At 42.8% G+C, this 24,565-nt stretch overlaps 1 pseudogene; it reads right to left on the bottom strand.

Moving 5' to 3' along the window:
- Window positions 1-22,569: 22,569 nt before the first annotated feature.
- Window positions 22,570-24,005, bottom strand: LOC103297980 (tubulin alpha-1B chain-like; annotated as a pseudogene).
- Window positions 24,006-24,565: the final 560 nt, after the last annotated feature.

Below are 24,565 nucleotides of genomic sequence, written 5' to 3'. Positions count from 1 at the left end.
CTCACTGGCCCTGTGTGTCTTTGTGTGCTAGTTCATTTCTCTTCCCTGGTTCTCTGCGCCTACTCCTGTCTCTGTGCCTCCCCATTCTAACTTACTTGAAGTAGTTTCCTGGGTGGGGCTTTTCAAACAAGACGATCTCACAGGTGTGGATCCGTCCTCTGGAAGACTACATTGGGCGGCTTCCCCAGCCTGGCTACCATGGCCACCTTTCTTTCAATCCCAGCTTAAGCCTCTGCAGTTTTCCTTATAAAGGGAGAAAGGACAAGGTGAGCATTTTGCCAGATATCTCTGACACACCAAATTCCTAACTTTGACCTTAAGAATATTACTTTTGTGAGTAAAAGATTTAGGACCATTGTTCTAATTCGATTCATATGTTGTAAAAGAGAGGATTTATAGGCATCCTCTAAGCACTGTGCTGGAGCCATATCAGAGAAATGTTTTTGGAAATTCATTTTACCTATTCCTAGAACAATAAACTGCCACCCAATGTCCACTCATTCCCTAGCCTGTAAATGAGGCTTGTCCACGTACACAGGAAGTACATGCAAAGCAGCCTTAGGCTATGACTCCAGTATCAGCTCTCCACCCACTCGTAGGCCATGAGTGCCTTCAATACCAAATCCCTTGGCTTCATTTTTTAGCTCCTTCTGTCGGCCTCTAGCCGTTCTCCTCCTTCCCAGGATCCACTCTGCTCAGCATCTGCCCACTGGAGTAAGAGTACCTCTCTGCCATTCATGATTTACCAGCATCCCTTTCTCTATCCAGCCCCTACTGCATCCCTTCCTTCCCCTCAACCCTCAGGAGAGGAGATTTGTAATTCAGGACAAAGTGGGGGATCGCCTTTAATGAGCTTATAGCTAAAGAACCAGAATATTCTACTTACCTCAGAGATTTGTTTTGAGGACCAAATGAGATAGCTTAGGTAAAGTGCTTTGAATAGCACCAACACTCATTATTACATCTTGGTGTTTGGAGTCCTCTTAGCCATTTCCTCAGTTGCTCATCCTTTCACAGTAGGATCTGCTCCATGGCACAGTCCAATTTATGCAGAACAATTATATTCCCAAGTGATGAGGGTCAAGCATTTCAAGTAGAAAAAACATAGACAACTCCTGGTAGTATTTAGTATTTATTGAGAGCTTATTAAATATCAGAATCTAGTGCTTTGCAATTTTGACCTAACTTTTCCTCATAAAGTAAGTTCCATCATCATCCCCACTGTACTCATGAGGAAACTAAGGCACAGAGAAGTTTAAGAAATTTACCCAAGGTCATAAGTATTGAAGTCAGTATTCAAAATACATAGTCTTTTCTAGAGTCTGAACTTTCGGCCATTAAACCACGCGGTCTCCTGTTTAAGCAGGAAATGGCCTTGGTAATCATCTTGCCTCTACCCCTCATTTTACAGGTGAGAAACTGCGTCATTTCCCCAGGATTGCAAGTCTTGTTAGAGGCACAAGAAGGACTAGAACCCAGAACTGGTTTTACTTCAGTGATTTTCTGGCTACTCCACTTCATGGTAATGTTTTGCTAGACTAATTTTTATTAGCATCTACAGAAATGCTATCTTCAGATTCATTTCGCTTTGAGGGATAAGTTCTTCTTCCCACTTATCAAAGTAAGCTTCCATATTCTGACATTGTCTCCAAACTTGGAGATATTGGATAACTTCGTAGGAATTAGTTTCTCAACATGTTATATGTAGTGGTTGAGTTAGATGAGCGGTTTCTAGATTTTGGATTTCAAGGAACAACAAATTTTCAAAAAACATAGGGACCAGGATAGAATTGCCATTAAAATTATTTTTATTAATTCTTTGATATTATAGAGAGAGGAAGGGAGAGAGAGAGAGAAAGAAACATCAAGTTATTGTTCTACTCATTAAAGCATTCATTGGTTGATTCTTGTATATGCCCTTACCAGGGATTAAACATGCAACATTGGCATATCGGGACAATACTCTAACCAACTGACTACCCAGCCAGGGTGCCATTTTATTTTTACAGGCAAGTATTTTAAAAAAAACCCCAAGATTTTTCACATTCGTACAAAAGATAAAAAACAAACTACCACCTAAAATACTATTATTATTCTGTAAAATAAAGAATAGTTCAACCCAAAACTAGGAAGACCATCTTAGAATGCAGAGTCATTTAAAATGAGTAACTAATTGTATGGAAGGACTCCATACAATTGGCCTGAGTGTTTTCTTTTCATCACAGACCCATGACAATTTAATCGTGGATCAGCATTTGAGAATTTGAGTTAGATAACCTTTGAAGTTCTCTCTAGCTTTTAAACTCTGTGATTTTAAGTATCATTTCTCCCTTTACTATATTTTAGAGGTTTCTATCACTTAGGTCTTTATATATTAATCCTTCTTAAGCTTGTCCTTAAAAGCTTTGTTACCATGTGTGTGGAATGACTATTAAAGATCTTACAACCAGAATAGAAAAGCAGAGACATATAATTATCCATTCCTCATCTTAACACCCTTCAAGTCTTCCACTTTCCCTCTCTCCCACCCCTGGGAAGTAGGACATTGATTTTTAACACTGACCTCTCCCTATTCTCCAAGCTCCTTTAGACCAAAAGAGTCAGGTTCAAGCTGTAGCTGAGGATTTGTTTTTTCTACTGAGTGAAAGCCTCTGAGATTTGACTACTGCCCAAGGTCTAACCACAGAATTTTGCCAACCCTTGGACTAAGAGGGAGAAATTCCTTAAGGAAAGAACACCTGACTTCATGTAACAACACGGGGGAGAAGCAGAAATCTGGCCCCAGATACCCATTTGAAAATTCAGTTCTTTGTTTTCTACTTCAGATGGCCGTGTTATACCTATGTGTGTATTCAGGGGGAGGGGGAGGTTTGGGAGGAGATCAGAGGTTGCCAGGACTAGAGCATTGATACATCGAGGACAGAGACATGTCCAGCCATTTGCCTCTGCATTTCTAGCAATTAGCCTGTCCTCAGTGAGTACTCAAGAAATGTTTGTGGGATGCACCAAGTTTTAAGCACACTAATTTAATAGCAGCAGCCTTTTATTGCGTGACCTCTAGTGTCAGGCACTATAACTGTTGCTTTACAAAACTTATTTCTGATTCTTACTAGAACTCTCTTTGGTAGGTGATTTACTATTTCCATTGCATGGTTAAGGAATCTGAGGCGCAAAGTGGTTAATGGAGTTGGCCAAAGTCATGGAATTAGTTTAAGTGACAGCCAAATAGTCTGCAGTGTGCTGAGCTGCTGAGCTGCACATAAGCAAGCTCCAGGGAGAGGAGGGGAAAGGCAGCTGGCATCTCCCTCCAAGGGCTCAGCAGAGGTCTTTCCTGGCCAAATCTCTGCACAGGCAGAGAGCCAGTTGTGTCATCATCAAAGAGGAAGGAATCACTGACCTTTTTTAGACTCTCAGCTTTTAAGATGCTGAGACCATTTAGGTCCATCAAGAAGTGAGGGGCTTCCCTCGCAGGTTTGGCTCAGTGGATAGCGCATCAGCCTATAGACTGAAGGGTCCCAGGTTCGATTCCAGTCAAGGGCACGTACCTGAGTTGCAGGCTCAATCCCTGGCCCTAGTCAAGGTCTGTGCTGAAGGCAACCAATCAATGGCTCTCTCTCACATCGATGTTTCTCTCTCTGTCTCTCTCCCTCCTTCCACTCTCTCTAAAAATCAATGGAAAAATATCCTCAGGTGAGGATTAACAAAAAATTAAAAAATTTAAAAGAAGTGAGGGGTAGAGCCTAGTCTAGGACCAGCTCTCCTGACTGCCTATCTGGTGCTGTCCCCACCCTGCAGACACCAGCAAAAAATAGAAAAGCCCAATGTACCCATCAAGATAGGCAAACTCCTACAGCCACCACAAGTATCAGTAGCTTAAGAATTGACTTCTTATTTATGTCATAGTCCAAGGTCAGTAGGAGGTGGGCCTTTCCTCTTTAGTCTGGGCTGGCCCTCCCATAGGCTCTTGGGGCCCTTGGTGTTCTCTCCATTCAGCCAGCAGATGAAAAAAGAGAGCGAGGATTGTACCTGTGAGGGTTTCCCAGGCCAGGCCTGAAGAGGACCTCCTCACTTCCATTGTCCAGAGTTTAATCAGGAGGCGACATCTAACTGCAGCAGAGGCTGGGGAACGTGGTGTGATGTGTGCTCAGGAGGGACACTCGTGGACCCCCCCCCCCGAGTCTGGGAGTCCCTTCTGGGAGCAGCAGCTATCAAGGGGCCTGACCTCAGATTGCAGTTTTGTTCTGAGTTTACTGTAGGCACTTGAACTTTAGGCTCCTACAGCATTTATTTAAACATATGTGTGTGTGTTTAGGTCACTGCAACTATCATGCTTGCAAATAAGGGTGGGAGAGAAGGGGGCAGTGGCAGTTTTAAGTAGTTAAAAAGTTGCATCTGATTCTTCAAGGTTTCTTGTTTTTGTTGGTTTTATTTGTTTGATTGGGTTTTGTTTTGTCTTGCTTTGTTTTTTGTTTTGCTAAGATGTGTTGTATACTTATAGTGTATCACCTTTGTTAATCTTCATAGCAACCCTGGGAGGTAGATGCTGTTATCACCCCCATTTTCCAGATGTGAACATGGAAGCTTACTGAGGTAAAGAGACTAACCAAGGCCACAAAGCCAGTAGGTGGAGAGCTGAGGTTTTAACCTGGGGCTCGCCCTTTGGAGATCACATGCCATTCATTCCATTGTCCTCTGGCGGGCAAGCGTCCGGCCACAGCTGGAGCCCTATCTGAGCCTGGGACAGTTCTCTGAAGTCTACTCCCCTCTGCCATAGGCAGGCACCGCGTGTCCCTCTGTTGGTGGAAAATAGAGGCTCCTACAAACGTTCTGACCCAGTGAACAGATGTAGTGCTGCAGCAACTCTTCCTTGAGTTTAAAACAAGATCTTTTGGTCCACATTTTAAAGACTAATTTCATCCAAAATAAATTAATTTATGTTCAGCCCAATGCTTCCTAAATACTTCTAAATTCAGCAAGATATTTCAAAAGGAATACTCTAGCAGTCCTCTTAAACCACCACGGTTACAGACTAGTCAGATCTTTCATTACATGCTTTTAAATACTTAAAATGCCCTGGGAGGGAAGCACTGGATCAATTAGGGCAAACTGACTAAAGGTTAATTTAACAGAGCCCTGAGCAGATGCTCTGCCTGTCCTTGCAGCTCCATGGGCTAACAAGCTGAGCTACTTCAACTGTGTAAACACCATTAAAAGCAGAACTTGACCTGGGTCGTGTACCCACCCCATCATTAGAGAGTAGCTGAAAGAACCATATTAGAAGGAAACCATTGGGTGGGAGGTTGGGGAGCAGAAGCAGGAGAAGGGAGTTGTTGAGCTATTGAACTCTAATTGAACTATAAACAAGGGCTTATTATAAGCACTGCTCCCAGCACTCTCAGCGTGTGACCCCCTTCGGGAGTTTCATTGTAAGCAGAATTTAATCACACACCTGTCTTTCTAGGGCATCATGCCTCTAGTTCAAGTAACTGAAAGGTGTGAACAACAGACTTTGAGGTCATGCTGCTTTAAAGGTAGATTATGGAAGGAGCACTCAAGCAGCACAAGGCTGAGACCACTCAGAGGAGGTCCCATGGCTCGGGAAGCAGGAGTGGCACTGGTCCCAATCCCAGGCACTCTTCTCTGGCACTGACAGTCATGGTTTTGACTGACAGTCATATGTTAATTTCTCAGGGTCTCTTTACCTGGTTTTCAAGTCTTCTGGCATGAACACTGGAGTCCCCTACTTCTTATCCAGCCCAGCTCTGTATTCTGGTTGCATCCAAAATTACCTGAGCGCTCTTTAAAATAGTGATTCCTAACCCTGGCTGGTGTTGCTAAGTGGTTAGAGTGTTGGCCTGCCCTTTAGAAACACTGAAGGGATTCTGGACAAGGGCATGTGCCTGGGTTTCGGGTTCTCTCCCTGCCTCTGGTCAGAGCGCATGCTGGAGGCAACCAGTCAATGTGTCTCTCTTGCATCGATATTTCTTTCTCTCTCTCCCTCTCTTTCCTTTTTTATTCCTCTTTCTCTCTCCCTCCCTCCTTCCCTTTTACTCTCTCTAAAAATCACTACCTTTGAGTACACATCTTCTCAATGCTCTGTGTGACAAATGGGAAATACGAATAAAGCACGTCTACTATATACAGGAGTACGATGGTTGTCTCGAGGAAAAGCACTTGGTTTTTGAATTGTAACTAGTACTAGCCGCTTTCATCATGGAACACAGTTTCTAGTTGAGAAAAAAAAAGCTACTGACAAACGATGGTTTTTCCAACGTAGGTTCTTGGTAGACTTTTATCTTTTTGAGAGTGAATAATGCGAGGCTGTCACTTCAAGGGAGATAGCTGGCAGTGTTTGTTGGCAATGATAAAACTGAAGCTTTCAAACAGAAATTAGAGTTTTAGAAAACTTGTGGCTACTACCATGAGCTTGACAAATTCCTAATACTTAAAGATTCCAGTGAGATGGGTGCTAATAGTAATTAATGTAATTTTTAATATATTATATAGTGAAATATACCAACATTTGGAAGAACTCCGTAACTCAGTGAATCAATCTTCTCCAAATAAGCAATGCATGAAGTTACCAGATCATGCACAGGTAAGAGATTCACTCAAAGTGCAAGATTGTATGAAAAGTTCATTAATATGGTTTCAGATTACATATTGTAACTACCATTTAAGAAACTACCACTTATCAAGTTTGATGTAGTATTCCAAAAGAACATCCACAGCCATCAAAAACAATTAAAACACCCCTTTATAACTACATTTCTGTGGGAGGCCAAATTTTCCTCATGTACCTCAACAACAGCAATGAAACAGATTGTGGCTGACTGAATGCAGCAGAAATGAGAATCCAGCTGTCTTCAATTAACCCAGAGATTTGAAAAAATGTAAAATGTGGTCATTCTCACTAGTTTATTTTAGAAGCTAGCCGGTTTTTTTCCTCAAAATATGTTATTTATGTTAACATGTAATGGTTTTATATTGTTATTTTAAAATTAATTAACATATGTACATTTTAAAAATTTCTCCGTTTTAATCTCTGATATGGAAATATTGCTAGATATGAGCCACATAAACAAAAGCTCTTTGGGATCATCAATAACTTAAGAGTTTAAGGAGTCCTGACACCCAAATGTTTGAGAACTGCTGGACTAAATTATTTTCCAGTAACAAAATTGTCTTGGCTCTCAGTGGCTACACAGAACAAATGTGTATTTCCTTCTCATGCCCAGACAATCAGGCAACTCTCTAAAGACAGCTGTCCTTTCTGTGCTGACTCAGCAACCAACCAAGTGATCTTGTGGTTCTGCCGCCTCAACATATGGCCTCTACGATTGCAGCTGCAGAAGAGAAAGCTGGAAGGAGAGCACATCAGCTCTTAAATCTTCTGCTAAGTGTCACTGCTATTCACAGCTCACTCATCAGAACTGATCACATGGCCCCACCCAACTGCAAGTGGGCTGGGAAATGTGAGAAAGTTGCTGAATATTTGGTGAGCAGCAAATGGCTCTATCCACTATAGAACAAAGAAGTTGTGGTGAGAAACTGAAGCTCCTTAGAAAGAACTGATGGGGAACATATAGTGAGGTGAAGCAGAATGCAAGGAAAGGCAGGGGAGATTTGTGGGGGCCAGACTCTGTAGGCTGGCCTCATAAGCCATGGTAAAGATTGTGGTCTTTTTCAGGGCAATAGGAAGACATTGGATGGTTTAAACAATAAGTGATAACAATCAGGGTTATCTGTGGATGGACCACTGCATGTGTGGAAAGAAATGAATAGAGAGGGACAGGAATGGAAGCAGTGACGTGCAATGCTGATAAATTGGATAGTTAGCGGAAAACAAAAATCTTGATCTGTGGCACTTGCCAATTTCTGTAGTGTAAATACTCCCAGCACGGCCAGTTTCAAGCTGATCAATTTGATGTCACTGACTACAGAGTTAGGAAAAGACATCCACAGTCAGCTCTTGTGAGTCAGCAGAGCAGCTTTGGTGCCACTGAGGCAAGAAAGCTAGTGAGGAGGCAAGTCCAGACAAAAGATGATGGCAGTCTAAATCTCCCTCTTTGAACACACAGCTGGAGCTAACCCACATCCTATGCATGTCAGTGACCGAAACCCGCTGCCTCCCCCAGAAACACAACCACCACACCAAATATCACCAAGATTTTTCAACTATTATGACATACTAGAGGCCTGGTGCACAGATTCGTGCACCAGTGGGGTGCCTCAGCCTGGCTTGCGGGGATCGGGCCAAAACTGCCCTCTCGCAATCTGGGACCCCTCAGGGGATGTCAGAGAGCCAGTTTTGGCCTGATTCCCACAGGTCAGGCTGGGGAGCGAGTGAAGCAGATTCGGGCTGACAGTGCCCCAGCAGCAACCTAACCCACAGCTGATTCCATGAAGAATCGGGCTCCTCCTCTACTGGTCAGAGCGTCTGCCCCCTGGTGGTCATTGTGCATCATAGCTACTGGGTGAACAGTTGAATAGGGGAACAGTCAAAGAGTTGAACAGGTGAATGGTTGGACCGTCACTTAGGCTTTTATATATATAGATGGGGTGAGAGATATAGCTATCTTCCCCTATGCATCTACAGTCTTACCTCCAATACAGAAGTACGGTCCTCGATCCTTTAAGCAACGAACTATCTCATCCACTTTTAGATGATCTTCCAAGAGCCCTGATTGCAAACACCCTCAAATATTCTGGCATAACATTTCTCCCCAACTGTTCCAACGAGGGGGCAGCCTAGGAAGTTGCCTAAAAGGCCCGGCTTGGCCTGGCCAGTGTGATTCAGTGGTTGAGCATCTACCCTTGAACCAGGAGGTCATTGGTTCAATGCCCAGTTGGGGCACATGCCCAGATTGTGGGCTCAGTCCCCAGTGGGGGATGTGCAGGAAGCAGCCAATTGATGAGGTTTCTCTCATTGATGTTTCTCTCTCTCCATCCCTCTTCCTTTCCCTCTCTCTAGAAATCAATAGAAACATTTTTTTTTAATAAAAGGCCCAGCTTGGGTTTTCAGCCTCCTCCGATTTACATGAAGATTCACGAGAATCAAAATAGTTACAGTCGACAACTACAGATTACAAAAAAGCCTTCGCATGCTTGTCAATGAGGGGAAAACTTTGGCTGGCTGGCTCAGAACTGAACTAGATGATGGACAAGGATGAAAAATGGAGTGAGGGTTTCTACCCTACGGTGCTCTCACCCAATTTGCAGCCTCATCCACCCAACCTGGGCTTTACCTAGTTCGCCAAGGCTCCTTTTCCTTCTCCCTTCCCCTCTGCTCAAGTTTCCAGAACAGGATCACAGCGTGTGTGTACCTGAAGTGGTGTCTGGGGTGCTGTTATTTAAATAGCTCTGCCTCTAAATACAACAGGTGCCACTCACCATCGAGCTCCCAAATTTTAACTGTTAGTCTTTCTTTTTTTACTCCAGAGGGAAATATGAATTTTTTATTTCAAGAACTTGCCTGGTTCAGATAATAATTCCCTCTTTCCTTTCCTCCTTCCTTCCCTCCATACCTCCCTCCTTCCCTTCTTTTCTACTTTTCTTCTTCCCTCTTACTTTCGCTTTTCATATAAAGCCACAGGCTAAAGTCTTCCTCAACAGCGTCACCCATCACCCATCTGTCCTGCTGGTTCCAAAGTTCCCATCTCCTGGCTCTGCCTGCTGAACGAATTTCCCAAACAGGAGCTAGGGACTCTAACCAGGTTCAGCCATAATATCTGTGTCCCTATTGATGGTGTTACATAACCCAAGTCATACCACCAAATGCTAACATTTCTTCTTGGGAGAAATTAGAAATATGAGACTGAGTAACATTAAAATTTCATGTTTGAGAAATCTCAGAATTCCTGCATTCACAGAAACCATTAACCAAATATAAGACCTGAAATTGAAAGAGGATACACCTTTTCACTTGGCTGGAATTGCTTGATTTTAATATTTGTGCCTGTGCAGGCCCAAATCATGAGTGACTAGATTAAGAGATCCACTTCTTAAACAGCTAAGTAAGGACATTTAAAAAAAATAATACGTTTTGCTCAGCCAGCATGGCTCAGTGGTTGAACATCGACCTATAAACCAGGAGGTCAAGGTTCGATTCTCGGTCAGGGCAGTTGTCCAGGTTGCGGGCTTGATTCCCAGTACGGGGTGTACAGGAGGCAGCCGATCAATGATTCTCTCTCATCATTGATGTTTCTATCTCTCTCTCACTCTCCCTCTCCCTTCCTCTCTAAAATCAATAAAAAAATATTTTTAAAAATAATATGTTTTTATTGATTTGAGAGAGAGGAAAGGAGAGAGAGAGAGAGAGAGACATCAATGTGAGAGAAAAGCATCAATTGGTTGCCTCCTGTGCACCCCGTAAAACTAAAACCTGGGAATGTGCCCTGATCAGGAATCAAACTGGTGATTTGTAGGTGCACAGGACTATGGACAACCAACTGAGCCACACCAACCAGGGCAGCATATTTCTAAAAAAGGTAATTCTTATCGCCATAACTTAATGCAATAAAAAATATTTTTTAATTTAATAAATCTTTATTGTTCAGATTATTACAATAGTTTCTCTTTTTTCCACCCATAGCTCCCCTCCACCTGGTTCCCACCCCACCCTCTTCCCTTACCTCCCCCCCCGACCTTCTTCCCTTACCTTCCCCCACCCCCACTGTCCTCATCCATAGGTGTACGATTTTTGTCCAGTCTCTTCCTGCACCCCCTATACCCCTTTCCCCCTGAGAATTATCAGTCCACTCCCTTTCTATGCCCCTGATTCTATTATATTCACCAGTTTATTCTGTTCCTCAGATTTTTAATTCACTTGGTTTTTAGTTTCATTTGTTGATAGATATGTATTTGTTGTTCATAATTTTTATCTTTACTTTTTTCTTCCTCCTCTTCTTAAAGAATACCTTTTAGCATTTCATATAATACTGGTTTGGTGATGATGAACTCTTTATCTGACCTTCGAATCTGAATGATAACTTTGCTGGGTAGAGTAGTCTTGGTTGTAGGTTCTTGCTATTCATCACTTTGAATATTTCTTGCCACTCCCATCTGGCCTGCATAGTTTCTGTTGAGAAATCAGCTGACAATCATATGCGTGCTCCCTTGTAGGTAATTAACTGTTTTTCTCTTGCTGCTTTTAATATTCTCTCTTTGTCTTTTGCTCTTAGAATTTTAATTTATGATGTGTCTTGGTGTGGTCCTCTTTGGATTCCTTTTGTTTGGGGTTCTGTGTGCATCCTGGACTTGTAAGTCTATTTCTTTCACCAGGTGGGGGAAGTTTTCTGTCATTATTTCTTCAAATAGCTTTTCAGTATCTTGCTCTCTCTCTTCTTCTGGCACACCCATAATTCTGATGTTGATACGCTTGAAGTTGTCCCAGAGACTCCTTACACTATCTTCAACTTTTTGGATTCTTTTTTCTTTTCCAGTTGAGTGTTTTTTGCTTCTTTGTTTTTCAAATCTTTGACTTGATTCTTGCGTTCCTCTAGTCTGCTGTTGGGTCTCTGTATAATATTTTTTATTTCAGTCAGTGTATGTTTAACCCTTTGCACTCGCTTGCTTTTTTCTCAAGCTGCTACCGATGCTAACCGTGTCGAGTCACACTCAACATCCGAGTGCAAAAGGTTAATTTCTAGTTGGTCCTTTTTCATATCCTCGAGGGTCTGACTAAATTTATGGGCCTTTTCTAGGAAATTCTTGAAAAACCTTATAACTGTGGTTTTGAATTCTATATCCAGTCGTTTTTTTCCCCTCCATTTCTTTCGTTTGTGACCTGTTACTTTGTCTCCACATTTTCACTGCTTCCCTGAGTTGGTAGGGTAGCTCTGTGTGCTAGGTTTCCTATATGGCCCAGTGGGTCGGCCTCCCAGTCACCTGAGGTGGACACTATTGGTTCACCCCTTTGTGGTCTGTGTGTACAGCCTTGTTGTAGTTAAGTCTTGATTGTTGTTGGTATCACTGGGAGGTATTGACCTCCAGGCCAATTGGCTATGTGTATCAGCTGTGTGTAAGCCGGGAGACCTGTGCTGGAGACAGCCTTATAGGAGCAAACTTGCAAAATTGCAAAAGCCTCTGTGTTCAGCTTGGATGGGGCAAAGTCTCAGGGCTGAGTAGACAGTCTTGGCTTCCCATCAGCCCTGCCCTTGCACATGCGCACCTCCAGACCGCTGCCTTCCGCAGCTCCCCTGAGTTTGCGCCTGACAGTCCAGATTCCCCCAGGCTCACCCAGAACTGGGGTTCAGTGCAGTAGGAACTGGGGCTCAGTGCAGTCAAAAGCTTCCGACTCCCTTCTGTTAGGGAGAGCTAGCGGCAACCTCAGCAGTCAGTCTTCTCTGTGCGCACGTGCGCCTCCAGACCCCTGCCCACTGCAGTTTCCATGTGCCTTTCTCTCTACCTGACAGTCCAGACTCCCCCCTTATGAGCCTGGGTCCACAGGGTTTCACCCAGAACTGGGGTTCAGTGCAATCGGAACTGGGGTTCAATGCAGTTGGGGGCTTCCTTCCCTCTCCCGCCAGAGAAAGCCAGCCATGCACTCAGCCGCCCTTCCTCTCTGCGCGCGTGTGTCCATACCTCAGTCCTTTGCAGCTCCTCTGATTTTCCGTGAGCTTTTTTCTTTCCTTCTAGTTGTAGAACTTGCATTCAGCCAGCTTTCCTGTGGTTCTGGATGATGTCCGTTCTGTTTTTTAGTTGTAGTTTTGAAATTGTTGTGCAAGGCAGCAGTTTAGGTGTTTACCTATGCCGCCATCTTGGTTTCTCTCCCAATAAAAAATATTTGAACATTAAATATTTCAATGAATTTAGCATGATGAAAACTTACTACACTGACCTTTTCACCTAGCAAAGGACTTATGAAAATTACAGTCTACTTAACAACATTTGAGAATCCAAATCTCAGTGCATCCAACACCATTTAAGAGAAAGATTTTATTTGTAGGTATCTCCACTGGATCTATATAGAAATGAAGTCTCAGAATGTTAAACAATTTGCCCAAAGTCACACAGCTAATAACATCAGAGCTAAAATTCAAACCCAAAATAAAACTCTTTCCCATGAAAAAAAATGGTGGGGGTGGAAATAGAAGGAGTAACAATAGATTTTTCCCAGCCCCAATCCTATATAATAAAAGCCTGATATGCTAAGTGTCTGGTCGTCTGGTCAGCCGTTCAACCAATCAAAGAGCAATATGCTAATGATATGCTATGGCCACTCAACTGCTTGCTATGATGTGCACTGACCACTTGGGGGCAGACAGTCGACCGGTTGACCAGTTGCTATGATGTGCACTGACCACCAGAGGGAAAATGCTCCAACCAGTATGTGAACTTGCTGCTGGGGTTCAACTGATCAGGACTGAGTGAGATGGGCTGGATACACCCTGGAGCCCTCCCATGATCCCTCTCTGGCTGGCCAATCTCCCACGTCCCTCCCCAGCCCCGATCGTGCACTGGTGGAGTCTCTTGGCCTGGCCTGTGCCCTCTCGCAATCCGGGACCCCTCAGGGGATGTTGGAAAGCTGGTTTCCACCCGATCCTGCAGGCCAGGCCGAGGAATCCCACTGGTTCATGAATTTGTGCACCAGGCCTCTAGTATTAAATAAGTTTTACTAGGCCTATTCTTCCTGCTATATAATTTTCTGCCTATTAGGCAATTTTCCTATTATGTTTTTATTTCACAAGGAGGCCTATTACCTTGTAAAGAGATTCTGGAATAGACTGTATCTCCCTTGTCAATTATTAGCTTCCTTGATTACAAATAAACTTCAACAGCTCATTTCGTGAGGCCTCTGAGGTACTTCTGAGAAGTAAAGAATGGTTGATGGGGTTTTATACTTGAAGAACCTGATTTTTCAACTCTAAAACTCAGAAACAACTAACAGGGTAACAGGGCCATGGGGAAGTTCTGGCTAGACTTTGCGAGAGAAAAGCATTGATTGGTTGCCTCCCTCACAGGCCTCAGTCATAGCTGTTGTGTTGCTCGCTGTGACCCAGTGGGATGGACCCTCCACCTGCCAGCCAGATGGGTTTCCAGCAGGTCTTTTTTTTTTAATTTATTCATTTATTTTTTATTGTTTAAAGTATTACATATAGTAGTACATATATCTCCTTTTTTTTCCCCCATTGACCTTCCCCTACCCTCCCCTATCGCATGCCCTCATCCCACCCCCCAGTGTCTTGTGTCCATTGGTGTGCTTATATGCATGCATACAAGTCCTTTGGTTGATCTCTTTCCCCCCCTCCTCAACACTCCCCAGCCTTCCCGCAGTAATTTGACAGTCTATTTAGTGCTTTACTGCCTCTGTATCTTTTTGTACATCAGGTTATAATGTTCTTTATTTTCCATAAATGAGTGCGATCATGTGGTATTTTTCTTTCATCGACTGGCTTATTTCACTTAACATAATGCTCTCCAGGTCCATCCATGCTGCTGCAAATGGTAAGAATTCCTTCTTTTTTATAGCAGTGTAGTATTCCATTGTGTAGATGTACCATAGTTTTCTAATCCACTCATCTGCTGATGGGCATTTAGGTTGTTTCCAAATCTTAGCTATGGTGAATTGTGCTGCTATGAACATAGGGGTGCATATATCCTTTCTGATTGGTGTTTCTAGTTTCTTGGGATATATTCCTAGAAGTGGGATTACTGGGTCAAATGGGAGTTCCATTTTTAGTTTTTTAAGGAAACTCCATACTGTTCTCCACAGGGGCTGCACCAGTCTGCATTCCCACCAGCAGTGCATGAGGGTTGCTTTTTCTCCGCATCCTCACCAACACTTGTCGTTTGTTGATTTGTTAATGGTTGCCATTCTTACAGGTGTGATATGGTACCGCATTGTTGTTTTGATTTGCATCTCTCAGATAATTAGTGACTTTGAGCATGTTTTCATATGTCTCTTGACCTTCCCTTCTGTCTTCTTTCGAAAAGATTACATTTAGGTCCGTTGCCCATTTTTTTATTGGATCATTTATCTTCCTTTTATTAAGTTGTATAAGTTCCCTGTAGATGTTGGAGATTAAACCTTTATCAGTGATAACATTTGCAAATATGTTCTCCCATACAGTGAACTTTTGTTTTGTTGATGCAAAAGCGTTTTATTTTGATGTAGTCCCATTTGTTTATTTTCTCTTTAGCTTCCATTGCCCTAGTAGTGGTATTGGTGAAGAAATTGCTTTGGTATATGTCTGAGATTTCTCTGCCTGTGGATTCCTCTAGTATTTTTATGGTTTCCCGTCTTATGTTTAAGTCCTTTATCCATTTTGAGTTTATTTTTGTGTATGGTGTAAGTTGGTGATCTAGTTTCATTTTTTTTTGCATGTATCTGTCCAATATTCCCAACACCATTTATTGAAGAGACTGTCTTGACTCCATTGTCTGTTCATGCCTCCTTTACCCAATATTAATTGAGCATAGTGATTTGGGTCGATATCTGGGTTCTCTATTCTATTCCATTGGTCTATATGTCTGCTCTTGTGCCAGTACCAGGCTGTTTTGAGAACAGTGGCCTTGTAATACAGCTTGAAATCTGGTATTGAGATACCACCTACTTTGTTCTTCTTTCTCAGGATTGCTGTGGCTATTCAGGCACTTTTTTATTCCAGATGAATTTTTGGAGAGTTCTTTCTAGGTCTGTGAAATATGCCATTGGTATTTTAATGGGGAGTGCATTGACTCTATAGATTGCTTTGGGTAGTATGGACATTTTAATGATGTTGACTCTACCAATCCATGAACATGGTATGTTCTTCCATCTGTTTACGTCTTCCTCTGTCTCTTTTTTCAGTGTCCTGTAGTTTTCCCCATATAGGACTTTTACCTCCTTAGTTAAGTTTATTCCTAGGTATCTTAATTTTTATGGTGCAATGGTAAATGGGATTGCTTTTTTAGTCTCTCTTTCTGTAAGTTCACTATTGGTGTATAGAAACGCCATATATTTCTTGGCATTAATTTTGTATCCTGCTACCTTGCCAAATTCATTTATTAAGTCTAATAGTTTTTTGATGGAGTCTTTCAGGTTTTTTATGTACAATATCATGTCATCTGCAATTAAGGACAGCTTTACTTCTTTTCCAATTTGGGTGCCTTTTATTTCTTCTTCTTGTCTAATTGCAATGGCTAATACTTCCAGTACTATGTCAAACAGGAGTGGTGAGAGTGGGCATCCCTGTCTTGTTCCTGTTCTTAGGGAAAATGGTTTTAGTTTTTGCCCATTGAGTATGATGTTGGCTGTGGGTTTTTCAAATATGGCTTTTATTATGTTGAGGTATGATCCTTCTATTCCCACTGTGCTGAGAGTTTTTATCAAGAAAGGGTGTTGCATTTTGTCAAATGTTTTTTCTGCATCAATTGATATGACTATGTGATTTTTATCTCTCAATGTGTTTATGTGATGTATCACATTTATTGATTTGCGGATATTGTACCATCCTTGCATCCCTGGGATAAATCCTACTTGGTCATGGTATATGATCTTTCTGATGTACTGCTGGATCTGATTTGCTAGAATTTTGTTGAGGATTTTGGCATCTATGTTCATGAGGGATATTGGCCTGTAATTCTCTTTCATTGTGTTGTCTTTATCTGGTTTTGGTATTAGGATGATGCTGGCTTCATAGAATGAGCTTGGAAGTGTTCCTTCCTCTTGAATGTTTTGGAATAGTCTGAGGAGGATAGGTTTTAGTTCTTCCTTGAATGTTTGGTAAAACTCCCCTGTGAAGCCATCTGGCCCAGGGTTTTTGTTTGCTGGAAGTTTTTTGATGACTGCTTCAATTTCTTCCATATTTTTTTATTATTATTACTAGAGGCCCAGTGTATGATTGAATCATGCACGTGTAGGGTCCCCAACACACTTTCGCTTTTGATCACGGGGGAGCTGGGTGCCTGTCTGCTGGTGCTTCTGAAAGGCCTGGTGCCTGAGCAGACAGGCACCCAGCTCCCACGCTTTTGCTTTCGATTGCGGGGGAGCTGGGTGCCTGTCTGCTGGTGCACCAGGCCTTTCAGAAGCCTCCGGCACAGATCCCACGCTTTTGCTTTCGATCACAGGGGAGCTGGGTATCTGTCCGCTGGTGCACCAGGCCTTTCAGAAGCCTCCGGCACAGCGAAGGCTTCTGAAAGGCCTGGTGCCTGAGCGGACAGGCACCCAGCTCCCCCGCTTTTGATGGTCTGCGGTGGGACGTGAGCTCGCTGCCCCAGAGGGCCTTTCTGTGCCGCAGCACAGCCATGGTGCAGACACTGAGCTCGAGCCGCCGCTGGCAACGCGAGCTCAGCGTCCCGCCGGCCCAATCCGCCACCCCGGCCATCCCGAGTCCCGCCCCCCCCGCACCTCCTGGCCAATTGCAGGCATAGCGAAGGTACGGTCAATTTGCATATTTGTCTATTATTAGGTAGGATTCTCTATTTTAAATATATTTTATTGATTTTTTACAGAGAGGAAGGGAGAGGGATAGAGAGTTAGAAACATCAACGAGAGAGAAACATCGATCAGCTACTTCCTGCACACCTCCTACTGGGGATGTGCCTGCAACCAAGGTACATGCCCTTGACTGGAATCGAACCTGGGACCCTTTAGTCCGCAGGCCGACGATCTATCCACTGAGCCAAACCGGTCAGGGCAATTTCTTCCATATTTATTGGCCTATTGAGATGTTTAGATTCTTCCTGATTGAGTTTTGGAACGTTGTATTTTTCTAGGAATATGTCCATATCCTCCAGGTTATCCAATTTGTTGGAATAGAGTTGTTCGTAGTATTTTTTAACAATCCTTTGTATTTCAGCGGGGTCTGTTGTTATTTTGACTCTTTAATTTCTGATTTTGTTTATTTGGGTCCTTTCTCTTTGCTTCTTGGTAAGCCTGGCTAGAGGTTCATCAATCATGTTTATCCTTTCAAAAAAAAAAACAATACAAAAGATTGTTTTTTTATTTCCTCAAAGATCTTTTGTATTGTTTTTGTTTGTTTTTTTGGTCTCTATGTCTTTTATCTCTGCTCTGATCTTTATTATTTCCTTCCTTCTGCTTACACTGGGCTTTTCTTGTTGCTCTCTAACTCTTTGAGTTGTATGGTTAGATAATTTATTACCATTGTTTCTTGTTTTTTTTGCAGTAGGCTTATAGAGCTATGAACTTCCCTCTCAGACTGCTTTCGCTGTGTCCCATAGATTTTGGATTGTTGTGTTTTCATTGTCGTTTGTTGCCATGATGTTTTTTTTATTTCTTCTTTGATCTCTCTGGTAACCCAGTCATTATTTAATAGCATGCTATTTAGTCTCCATGTGTTTGATTTTTTTGGATTGTTTTTATTGTAGTTGATTTCCAATTTTATGCCACTGTTATCTGAGAAGATGCTTGATATGATTTCTATCTTCTTGAATTTGAAGAGACTTTGCCTATGACCCAATATATGGTCTATCTTTGAAAATGACCCATGTGCACTTGAGAAGAATGTATATTCTGTGGCTTTGGGGTGAAATGTTCTGAAGATGGCAATTAATTCCATCTGGTCTAATGAGTCATTTAGGATTGATGTTTCTTTGCTGATTTTTTGTTTAGAGGATTTGTCCAATGGTGATAGTGGGGTATTAAAGTCTCCTACTATGATTGTATTGCTGTCAATCTCTCCCTTGATCTCCTCCAGGAGTTTTTTTTTTTATGTATTTGGGTGCTCCTGTATTGGGTGCATATATGTTTACCAGAGTTATTTCTTCTTTTTGGATTGCTCCCTTTAGTATTATGAAGTAGCCTTCCTTATCTCTTTTTATGTCCTTCACTTTGAGATCTAATTTGTCAGATATAAGTATTGCTACCCCAGCTTTTTTTTCATTTCCATTCACCTGAAAAACCTTTTTCCATCCCTTCACCCTCAGTCTGTGTGCATCTTTTTTTCTGAGCTAGATTTCTTGTAGACAGCAGATATATGGTTCATGTTTTCTTATCCAATCTGTTACCCTATATCTTTTGATTGGGGCATTTAATCCATTTACATTTAAAGTTATTATTGATAGGTACTTGTTTGTCGCCATTTTTATTCTTTACCCCTGTGTTCCTTCTTCACTTCCTATTTCTTTTTTTTTACAGCAGACCCTTTAGCATTTCTTGCATTGCTGGTTTGGTGGTAATAAACACCCATAGTCCTTTTTTGTCTGTGAAGCTCCTGATTTCACCTTCAATTTTGATTGATAGCCTTGCTGGGTACAGTATTCTTGGATTCAGACCCTTCCTTTGCATGACTTTGTATATTTCATTCCATTCCCTCTGGCCTGATGTGTTTCTGTTGAGAAATCAGTTGCTAGTCTGATGGGGGATCCTTTGTAGGTAACTTTCTGTCTCTCTCTAGCCGCTTTTAAGATTCTTACTTTGTCGTTGGTGTTTGCCAATTTAATTATAAGGTGCCTTGGTGCCAGTCTTTTGGAGTTCATTTTGCTTGGGACTCTGTGAGCTTCTTAGATTTGTGTGGGTTTTTTCTTCCCTATATCAGAGGAGTTTTCTGTCATTATTTCCTCAAAAGGTTTTCTATTCCTTGCTCAGTTTCCTCTCCTTCTGGCACCCCTATTATGCTGATGTTGTTTTGTTTTGTGTTGTCCCAAAGTTCCCTTAGGCTCTCCTCCTGCTTTTTAATTTTTTTTTTCTAGAAGCTGCTATACTTGGGTATTTTTTTCTACCTTGTCTTCTAGCTCACTGATGTGGTCCTCTGCTTCTTCTAGTCTACTCTTGATGCTTTCTATTGAGTTCTTTATAGCAGCTATGTCATTTTTCATTTCTTCTTCATTTCCTCTTGGTTCTTACACATATTGTTGAATATGTCTTCCATTCTTTTCATCCGCCTTATGACCATTTCTCTGAATTCTTTCTCTGACAGGTTGCTTGCCTCCATTTCGTTTACTTCCTTTTCTGGTGATGCCTGCTTTTCTTTCATATGCTGGCTGTTTCTTTGTCTCCCCATGATGTCTCTTCTCTGGGTGTCTGGTTATGTAGTTCTCTCTCTCCTGCATTGATTTAAAGGCACAAAATACAACACAACAAGGTACAACGCACAATGCACTGAACACAAATGTATTCACGATATTAATAACCCCAAATAAAGGTGACCACCAGAGAAAGGTGTATTAGAGGATAGGAGAGAGAGGGGAAGAGGGAAAAAAGGAGTGTAAAAATAAAATTGGGTAGAGAAAAAAAAGTAAGAGAATAAGAAAAAGAGGGGGAAAAACTATATGTATATGGGGAGAAAACTCCAATAGAACAGCCACTAATCCCAACACATGCCAGCAACAAGTACCTGGAGATGAATGCAAACTACAAACAACAACTAATATTGAGTGTGGTGAGGGAAAACAGAAGCAAAAAAAACAAACAAAAACAAAACAACAAAACAAAAACAAAAAGAAAAACAATCTCACAAACAAGCATAAAAAATTAACAAACAAACAACAACAAAAGGACAGAGAGAAAAAAAATTTTTTGGATAGTGAAGAAAGAGAAGAGAGAGGTGTGTATGGACTTGGAGCAGGGAATTGGAAATTAGATATATAAGTAGGGTGAAATTTTAACAGGGGATAAAAAGAAGGAATAGGGAAAATCTAAAGCAGGAATAGGGTAAGAGAAACAGGACAACAAAAGGGGAAAAGTTAGGAAGAGAGTGATAGCATAAAGGTAAAGTTGAGATAGAGTAAAATGATGCTAAAGGAAAGATGAAAATAGAATGTAGAACACTAATCCCAAAGTGAAATAAAGAGAAAATAAAATGACACTTAAAAAAAAAAAGGTAAAATAGTAGTAGTAATAATACTGATTGAAAATAAAAATGTAATAATTACAAAGGTAAAATCAAGTGAGGGAAAAAAAGAAAAAAATTTAGTTTCTTAAGTAAAAGATGAAAAAAAAATGTGCAGTAGTGAAGGTCATTCACTTCCTCTACTGTTCTGTTTGGCACGCCTGTTTCCTAGTCAGGACAGTATTGAAGTTCCCTGCGTTCCACTGCTCCTCAGTGTTGTAAGCCAGTCCTGATTTTTAAGCAGGCAGTACGTCCTTATTTCTTCTATTCCTTTATTTGTGTTTACACAAGAGTCAATTTGTGATTCAACCCCTAGGTGGCAGTGTTTCTGGATTGACCTCCACGTCTATAGGTCCTCTCTAGCTAGTGTTTAGGTTTTGTTTTCCCTGTGGGACTTAATACCAGTTTGGGGGAGTGGGTTGCCCCAGAGCTGTTTCTCTGATGGTTATTCCCTGCTCTGATCCCCAGGTTCCAGAAAAACAACTTTCCCCTGCAGTCTCTTAGGGTGTCCCCATTTGGGTGATCCTATGTATTGGGCTTAGTAATCAGAAGCAAGGATTTAAAGAGGGAAAAAAAAAACACACCAGAGTAAGTATGCGAACTCGGGGGCTGCACACAAGTCTGTGCAGTCTTTTTTCCCCTTGGGTCTAAGCAGCCAGCACACTTTTAAAATTTTTAGGCTGTCCTTTTGTGCCCAGATCAAAATGGGTTGCTTTTTAGAGTTCCCTTCTGTTAGCAGCTCTGAGGACCCCCTTCCACATTCACGGATCACGCCAGCCCCAACAGCCACGGATTTTTCTAGGCGCAGACTTCCCCCAGTCCTCCAGCTCCCGCAGTGCGTGCGTTTCTCTCTCCTGCCAGGACCAGAGACCTCACCTTATCCCAGGCGAAATCTGACCTTTCTGTGGTGGAGTGTAGAGCTCCTCTGAATCCGCGTGCTTGCACCACTTGGGGACCCGTGTGGTGTTCTCGGGTTCACAGCTGTTCAGTGGGTGCCATAGTTATAGATTCCCCGGGCTTTTCAGATTTCTGATAACATCCACTTTCCCCTTCAAGATGGCATGGTCTCCGCATCTGAGCTGGTCACTCCAGGAGGGAACCCAGCAGCTGTGGGGGCTGCCCGGTCAGGGGAGCCCCGTCCAGCAGTCCCCCACAGTCTCCTGGAGTATAGCTGTCCCTCAACTCACCAACAAACACTCCCTGTGGGACCACACACTCTCCCTTTGTTTTCTCACTCACACACTATCTTGCAGTCTGCCTTCCCGTCGGCAGCCATCTTCCTCCAGACCCAAAATTTAAAACAACAATCTCCAGCAGGTCTTGTCGGCCAGGTGATGTTGGTAGTGACTCTGACTTTGGGCATGACACTGCACCCTCAGCCAAGCTGCAAATGGGAGGGATTTGGATAAAATGATCTTGTGGGCTTCTTCCAGGTTTGCAATGACAGTCACAGGACATTTTTTTTTTTTTTTTTGCTGCTAAATGCAGGGATCAGGCATTTCTCCTCATTAAGCTCCCCTCAATCTGGGAACCATGGAAGACTTTTCTTCATCCCCCCTCCTCCCCAGTGTCCTCATGACAAATACTGGGCCGGCGAAAGTATTTCACTTTTTTTTTTCTTTCTCAATGCCTTTACTATGACATATGAGGGGAAAATCTTACAGGTACACAGGGGAAAGACAGACATGATCACAGGTAAAAGTGAAGACAATCTAACCAGAAAGTTTTAACATCTATCAGGTAGTGAAGCTGAAGTTCAGAGTACGATATGTTGCAGGGCTGAAAGAAATGGTAATTAGTATTTCTCTCCTTCTTCCTGCCCTCTCTTTTGACAGTATCCACACTCCCTCCTCATAATCCTTCTCAAGAGAAGCCATGCCCTCACAGGTCTCAGAAAACTCTCCTTCCTCCATGCCCTCACCCACGTACAGTGGACAAAGGCATGATTGGCATACATCAGGTCAGACTTGTGGTCCAGGAGAGCCCAGGCCTCAGCCATAGCTGTGATGCTGCTCAGCATGCACACGGCTCACTGTGGTTTGGCCAGATCTCCACCAGGTACACAGTGAGAGGCTGGTAATTAATGCCAACTTTGAAGCCCGTGGGACACCAGTCCCCAAACTGGATGCCACCCTTGGTCTTCATGGCGGCAAAGGTAGCACTGACATCTTTGGGAACCACATCACCACGGCACAACAGGCAGCAGCAAGTCATGGTGAGGGTCATATTTCACCATCTGGCTGACTCAACAAATGTATTGGTGATCTCTGCTATAGAAAGCTGGTTGTGGTAGGCTTTCTCAGCAGAGATGACAGGGGCATATGAGGCCAGAGGGAAGTGAATGTGGGGTTAGGGCCCCAGTTTGGTCTTGGGTTTGGTCAGATCAACATTCAGGGCTCCCTCAAATCTGAGGGAAGCAGTGATGGAAGACACAATGTGGCTAATAAGGCAGTTAGTGTAGGTTGGGCACTCAATGCAGAGTGGGTTTACAGTTGTGAGTATGCGAAATGGAGAGTTTATTCTTGTATTATTAGTTATTAATTATTGTATTATTTTCCATATGAACAACTGTAAACCTACGTTTGCCCCACCCTGTATTGAGGTTTCTACAACAGATGTCACAGATGGTCTCGTTGTCAACCACAAAGGAACAGAGTGCTCCAGGGTGGTATGGATGGTGAGGATGGAGTTGCAGGGCTCAACTACAGCTGTGGAAACCTGGGGGGCTGGAAAATGGAGAACTCCAGCTTGGACTTCTTGCCATAATTGACAGAGAGACAACCATTCCATCAGTAGGGAGGTGAAACTCAGAATTGATTCCCCCACCCAAAATGTAAGAAATCAAGAAGCCCTGAAGACCTGTGAACTGGTCAGCCAGTTCCCAAATGTGGTCGATGACGAGGTCAATGATCTCCTTGCCAATGGTGTAGTGTCTGCAGGCATAGTTATTGGCAGCATCTTCCTTGCATGTGACGAGCTGCTCTGGGTAGAAGAGCTGGCAGTAGGTACCAGTGCAAACTTCATCAGTGTAGGTTTCAGGTCTATAAACACTGCCCTGGGCACATTCTGGCCAGCGCCTGTCTCACTGAAGGTGTTGAAGGAGTCATCTCCCCACCTAATGGTTTTATCACTTGGCATCTGGCCATCGGGCTGGATGCCATGTCCCGGTCAGTAAAGCTCCCAACAAGCTTTGCCCATCTGGCCAACAAGGATGGAGATGCACTCACACATGGCTGGTGGTTAGCAGGCACAGACAACAGGAGAAGACATGGGGTTCTGATTACTGTCCCTGACAAGCTAAAAGTTGAGGTAAGTAATGCATTCAAAGCGGTTTCACTTTGAGGAGTTCTTATGCGTGGCTGAAGTGTAATTCATGTAGTTCGACAGAGCACAGTATCCTACAGCAAGCACTAAGTGGTAACATTATGATAGATCTATATCTACTGCCTGATCACCTTCATTCATTTAGAAGTGTAACCTCAGCCCACGCCCTGAAAGTGTCCATAGAGGAGGCATGTTTCACACTAAATTGGTCAGCTCATGTTATCACACTGCCTCAGCCCTCTTCCTCATCTTGTGTCCAAGGACTCCTGTCTTGAGGTGACTCCATCAATCAGGAAAAAGCCAATGTTCCCAGCGGGAGTGAATTCTAGATGCTCCCAAGGATTCCAGTCCTAGCACTGAACAAGACAGAGGAGAGGGAAAGGGCCCATCCCCAATCCAGCTTGGTTGGAGTCCAGGGTCTCACCTGCCCCTTCAATAGTCATATCACATTGGCCTCTATCTTTGTG

Source organism: Eptesicus fuscus, chromosome 9, assembly GCF_027574615.1.
Source record: "Eptesicus fuscus isolate TK198812 chromosome 9, DD_ASM_mEF_20220401, whole genome shotgun sequence".
In the NCBI taxonomy this organism is placed as follows: domain Eukaryota; kingdom Metazoa; phylum Chordata; class Mammalia; order Chiroptera; family Vespertilionidae; genus Eptesicus; species Eptesicus fuscus.
Note: the sequence above shows the minus strand (reverse complement) of the source record. Positions and strands in the feature narration are given on the sequence as shown.